The sequence below is a fragment of the Terrapene carolina genome, unplaced genomic scaffold (assembly GCF_002925995.2).
Source record: "Terrapene carolina triunguis isolate 2854851 unplaced genomic scaffold, T_m_triunguis-2.0 Scaffold374, whole genome shotgun sequence".
Lineage (NCBI taxonomy): Eukaryota > Metazoa > Chordata > Testudines > Emydidae > Terrapene > Terrapene triunguis.
In genome coordinates, this window is record NW_020664725.1 from 3,061,315 (window position 1) to 3,068,024 (window position 6,710).

A 6,710-nucleotide genomic window follows, 5' to 3' on the forward strand; every position below is an offset into this window, starting at 1 on the left:
TTGTAAAAAATCACCTAATAAACCTCAGTACAAAATGTAAAATATCATGTTTCCTTTATACCTTCTTTCCATTCTATACTAGGCAAAGGGAAGGTTTGTTGAAGGTTCATCAGATCAAACCCAGGATAATAACCTGTCAAGTTGGTTGATCTGTTCCTGGCAAGAATTTTCGCTTAAGTACGGAAGGGGAAACACCCCTTGGCCCATTCCACTCTTATACAAATAGATTCTATATAAAGCCCGGCTCCTCAGGGAGAAGGCAGCATCTCTGGGTTTGCATTTAACGTGCAGCAGAAATGGACTCCAAAGATAGCACCAAGCCCACCATGCCTGCAGAGCCACCTGTGAGTGATGCTGATCTATCTTTGCATTACATTGGATTGCGATTTGTGTGCTGAGAGTGTGCCTGCATGTGAGTGCTGTCCGCAAATAAGAAAATGAATGTCAGTGAATGCGTGAGCTCGATTTGAAGAAGGCATCTGTGTGAGTGAATCTGTATGTTTTATATGACATTAAACCATTGGAACAGCTTATCAAGGGATGTGCTAGATATCTGGAGTCTTTAAATCAAGACAGGATGTATATTTTATCCCTCATCCTGATTACAAACTCCACACCAGTGTCTATAGATTGGTCAATGGCCATTAGAAGTCCATGTTTCCCTTGCTGTGGAGCAGCTGTTAACATCAGGTCATTGGCAGTTAGTGTCTATAATCAGAATGTAATGTGCGTTTTCCTCAGGCATACAGGTTTATGCCTGCAGTGCCCAAGAACCGGAAGGAGATCATCCTCATCTCCGTGGTGGTGGTCCTCTTGGCCATTATCATCACTGGAGCCATTCTGATTGGAGTTTACATGACTCAGAAACACACTGAAAAGGTGAGTAGAGCAGGTAATGGAAGGCAGGTGCCATTAATCTGGTCTGTGGGATAAGCCTGACTGGGAGAAGGCCGGCTTCCTCAGCAGCCTGCGGAATTATCAGCCACGCCACATTAATCTTTACATCTTGATTCTGGGTGTTTTATGCTTCGTTGTGTAGGGATCTTCTGCCATGTAAGATCTCATGCTGACATAGGGTCCATTAACAACTCCAGCTTTACTGTGGCTGCTGATACCCTGGCTTCTGCAGCCTCATGGCTTCTCAGACAGCTCCCCAAGAGGGGTTACTTCCAAACAGTTCCCCGTAGGAAACAGAAAGTGTCTGTTGCTATTGTTACACTGGACTCCATTGATTGTCCAAAGGACCAAACTCACAAAAGGAAAATCCAAATTTCCAGCTGGGGCTTGCTACCCAGCCACACTCCCAGGGCTTCCCACCTGGAACCACCCTTCTCCAGGGACCACTGCAGGAGACTCTCAGTCCCCCTCAGCTGAGTCACTTGCTGGCTTTTATAATCCCTTACTCCCTTTCCAGCTCATTCTGATAATAGACCAGGGCTGGCTGGCCCCGGCCTCTGGCCCTTAAAGGAGCAAGCCACCCTCTTACACTCATACACACAGTTATGCTCATGTTCCCAAATGCTGACTATGTGTCAGCATTCCAATCTGGCTTTGTTGGAAGAGAAAAGCCTAAAGGTCAGTGATGCCTATTGCTGTTTTACTGTGGATCTTCTGTGCAATTCACCCCTCTCAGGCTTTGCCCAGCTGGTAAATATCAGCCAGCAGCCTTTGACGGAGGCCATATCACCAAGGGACACCGTCACAGCCAGGAAGCCCAATACTTGACTGATCTTTTATCTTCCAGCTGTTTGTTTACAGAGTCCCTGTCCATGCAAACAGTCTCAGAGGCAGCAGAGTCCAATGAAAACATTTTACCATGTGTGATGTGTCTCCTACAGATCATCCAAATCACCAGCAGTGGAAGCAACGGGGAAGTGACTGAGCAGATGATGATGGTGAGCAGCCAGGAGAACGTGGCTGCCTTTCACATCGAGGGCAACACAACCTCAGCGACTGTCGTGTATGACTATAAACACGTGAGTCCCACAGATGTTCCAGGCTGACTTGAAAGAGTAAATGGGATCTCAGAGCACTAGGTGTGAAAATTGTTCCTACGAGACTGGTGTGTGAACCCTTAGAAATACCTGGCACATGAGGCAGGTCAGGACAGAAAACACAACAAGAGCTTACACGATGTGATGCTTTCTCCATAGTGGCGAGATCACATATTGGCTACATCTACACTAGGAGGTAGGGCTCAGATTCCCAGTTCACAAACACATACTCACACTAGTTCCACAAGTATAACTAGTACCGCTGGTAGCACTGGCAGTGGTGACACAAAGCCACCTTTGTAGTTACATACTTGGGCTGGCTAAGCTGTGCTGCCGCTGCCCGTGCTCCTGCAAGTATGTTATTATTTATATTTGTGCTAGCGCTCATCAAGCTAGACTGAGTATGTTTATACAAGCTGGGAACTACACTCTAGACGGTCTGGATGGTGTAATTTCCATCCTTTCCTCAAGCCTTGCTCACGGTAGTAAGGGCCCATTTACCCTTTCAGTTAAAGTCCATGGACCTGGGGTGAGACCATCACTGGCAACAGGCAAATTTTACAATCATCACTGACTGCAGAACATGCCCCTTTAGTTAGTGACATTAAATACTGCATTTAAAGGCAATAGACAGCCTCCCTTAGTCTGTCCATTAACTGAGCTCTGTCTTTCTCCACTATGGGCAGTCATAGAATCATAGAAGAATAGGATTGGAAGAGAGCTCAGGAGGTCATCTAGTCCAACCCCTTGCTCAAAGCAGGACCAACCCCAACTAAATCATCCCAGCCAGGGCTTTGTCAAGCTGGGCCTTAAAAACCTCTAAGGAAGGAGATTCCACCACCTCCCTAGGTAACCCATTCCAGTGCTTCACCACCCTCCTAGTGAAATAGTGTTTCCTAATATCCAACCTAGACCTCCCCCACTGCAACTTGAGATCATTGCTGCTTGGTTCTGTCATCTGCCACCACTGAGAACAGCCGAGATCCATCCTCTTTGGAACCCCCTTTCAGGTAGTTGAAAGCAGCTATCAAATCCCCCTTCATTCTTCTCTTCTGCATACTAAACAACCCCAGTTCCCTCAGCCTCTCCTCATAAGTCCCCACTCCAGCTTCTTGTGATTTTCCTTCCCTCAGTCTCTTACCCTGTTGGGGGCACTTCTCTCCCCCACCCCCACCATATCGAGACACTTAGCCCCCACCCCTTGGGCCCTTCCTGGCCTCCCCACCCCCTCTCACCCACCCCTCTGTGGGAATTCTCACAGCTCAGCCCCCCTTGAGCATATGCCTCCCTCCCCAAGCCCCGTTCTCTCTTAACCAGCTTCCTTTGGACATTGGCCTCCTCTTCCATTTCCCCTCCAGGCACTTGCTCCCCCACCTTCGGGTCCTGGTGCACAGGGCTCAGTGGTGGCCAGCGGGAGCGAGGGAGAAGGAGACTCTCCCCTGCGGCTGGGCTGCTGAGAGCAGCGTGAAGCAGTGATGGAGGCAGATCAGCAGCTGCTCTCCTCAGCCTGGTGCTGTTGGGGCCTGGCAGCCATGGGACCAAGGAGGGTGATGGGTAGGGAAGGAGCTCTCTTTGAGCTCAGGCTGTGGGGCGCTGGTGGCAACCGCTCAGGAGGAGGAGGGGCCCAGTTGCTTGTGGCCAATCAGACACAAGCTCTCCTCAGCCATGTCCACTCAGGTCTCCGGCCCTCCTGAATCACAGTGAATGTGGGAAGAGTGAGGTGTTCATGCTGGGAGCTGGAGCTGGCCCATGGGCCAGGCATTTGACACCCCGGTCTAGCCTTTCACATTCAAGCCCCCAAGGCCTCCACTGCGGTGCTGTAATAGCTCATTGGCAGCCATGCTGCTGACCTGCACACTCCTCCCGCTCCCCTCGCTGGCATATCCCCCCACCCATTTCCCACACACTGATGCACAGTGGGTTCATGCACCAAATGCCATGGGGGGGTGTCTACACTGAAATGCAAGCCCAGGGCTAGTGGGACTTGAGTCAGCTGACTCGTGTTAGGGAACCCTGGGCTTGGGCATTTATATTGTATTTTAACCCTACCTTAAGACTTTTCTAAGCCATGCTAAAACCTAGGACTCTGACGTCCACACTGCAGGGTGCAGACCCAAGTCAAAGTAATGGTATCCCTAGCATCTCCCCACCCCCACGCTGAAATGTCGCCACTCTAGCCCTAGGACTGGGGTACACTAAGAAAACTTTACTGCCTGCCCTGCTCATTTGCAAAAGGCTTGATCTGTTCGCTCTCCATTGCCAACCCAGGAGGCTCTCTGACAGTGTGCTTGCAGATGGGTGATCAGAAAAGAATGGGTTATGCTGTCCGGAGCTGCTGTCGTTCGCAATGGGGGGTGGCTTCCATTTTCAATAGAGTGGATTGCAGATCGATGAGCTAGAGAGGACTAAGGACATTGTCCCATGGAATTGTGGGATACTTCCGTCTGACTCCTGGGACCCGAGTCAAGTGGGGCTGTGTCTATACTGCAAAGCCACAGAGCCCTGGGTCCCGGCTTAACTCGAGCTTGGACAGTCCTCAGATCTTGGGTCCAAGCTCTGGGTCAGCGCAACTGCAGTGTAGACACGAGGGGGGTTAGGCTTGAGCCCAGGCTCAAGCACAGACTTATGGTGCAGAGTAGACATACCCTTTGTCTTGACTTGTGCAGCCAATCTTTCTCCCCATTGCCTTCCAGAGTCTCATTGGCTTCCGGGTTCAGGACAGAAGGAAATGTTTGGTTGTGAAGATGGATAAGGTCGCCATACCCAGCCTGGCCGAAATTACCCAGAGAATTGAGAACTTTGCCACACAGGTGAGTGCGGTAGAAGAGTGAGCCGGCTTGGCCAGAGAAGGTCCAGATACTAGCTGGCACGTGGCCCCTTCTCTGGGGTCTCTACAAGGAATTTTACTGACTAAAATCAAAGCAGTGAGAGTTCTCAGGGAATTTCTGGGAGCGGGCAGCTCCAATCAGCTCTGGAATATTTGTTTTTATTCTAAAATTTAATTTCAGTTTCATGCCAATGTAAACAGTTTCGCTTTGTTTCCCAGCAGGTCCCAGGAGACAACAGCATGTCTTACAGCTTCCGCGAGAGGCAGCTGGCCGACCGCACGACCCTGGGCACCTCTCTGAACCTCCTATGCAGCGATGTCCCCATCTACTGGGCTGAGGTAAGAGCCCTCTGCTTGGGGCCTGCATTCAGCAATGACATCAATTAATAAGTGGAGGCTATGTAGTGCAGGGACAGCATGACACACGCCCTGAGCTCAGGACAGGATGGAGTCACTGGGTCCATCCCCATGTTGTGAGGTCGGGCAAGCACTGTGGTGAAACTGCAGCAAAAAAAGGCCAGTGCCTTTGGGGAGGAGAGTCTACATGACCCCTCTGCCATCATCCCTCATTGTTCTCTCCCTCAGACCTCACAGTGACCCTGCAGCTAGACTCTGTAGAGAGGAACTCTCTTGAGTTCCAGGCCAGCGCTGTGACTATTAGACCAGCCTTCCCGTGTGCCTCACCTCAGTCACCTGACCTTCACGGCCTGGGGAGGGCCATTCAATTGCTGGTGCTATTAACCATAGACCAGAACAGCTAGAGAACAGCACTCCAGCTGAGTCAAGGCCCTGTGACAAATTCCAGGTCAAATTCTCCTCTCATTGACTTCAAGCCACCCTGGCTGATCCATCCTCATACACCTTTGGCTTCAGCGGGGTCACCCCACTGCAACGCAGAAGGGAATGGCTTTCTATTGGTGTGTGGAGGGGGGATTCCAAATGGATAAGGGCTTATTTTAAACATTCTTGACAATGTTATATTCATCGAATGGACATCCCTTTAACAGCTGCTTTCATAAGGGAGATGGATAATAAACTCATTGATGGACCATCTCAGCCTTTTCCAATGGGCCATTCTGGGCCATTCTCAGTTTTGCCCACAATTCACATTCTGGCTGGGGGGGAAAGGGAACCCCTCCCTCAAGGTTTGGAATTTCTCACCCAACAGCGTCAGCTCCTTCTCATCCACAGCAAATACCAGAAAATACCATTTCACCAGCCCTCAGCTGATACGTTATGGAATTGCGAGTTCAATATGGATGCTCACTAATGTGGATGATTAATACTGAAATCTGCTCTTACACCCGCTCGTGGCACTAAAATGGAGCAGCTGGGGAGAGCAAAGCAGGTGCCAATAGCAAAATTGTTTGTCTTTCATTTTCAGAACATGCAAAAAGAGCGGCATGGATCGAGCCTCTGTGTGGGGATCTTCGTATTTAGTGTTTGCTATAATTTTTAAACCCACTAAAAGTCTCTTGTAATTTGTGACAATCACTCGGTGCAGCCTGCACTGTTTCCATGAACTTAGGCTGCAATTTGGTTTTGAGCTTTCCTATTAAAATGAACCCTTATAAAAATTCTTGCCTAACCTAATATCTAATGAAAAAATAAAATCTCCATACTGCCTTGAAATGTCAGTTTTGTCTAGAGCAGGGGGTCTCAAACAGGGGGTTGGGACCCCTCAGAGGGTTGCAAGGTTATTACATGGGGGGTCGTGAGCTGTCAGCCTCCACCGCAAACCCCGCTTTGCCTCCAGCATTTATAATGGTGTTAAATATATAAAAAAGTGTTTTTAATTTATACGGGAGGTCACACTCAGAGACTTGCTATGTGAAAGGGGTCACCAGTACAAAAGTTTGAGCACCACGGGTCTAGAGTGAGTTGCTGAG

At 49.5% G+C, this 6,710-nt stretch overlaps 1 pseudogene; it reads left to right on the forward strand.

The window, feature by feature from the left end:
* The first annotated feature begins 1,582 nt into the window (after window positions 1-1,582).
* LOC113405092 lies at window positions 1,583-6,280 on the forward strand (annotated as a pseudogene).
* Window positions 6,281-6,710: the final 430 nt, after the last annotated feature.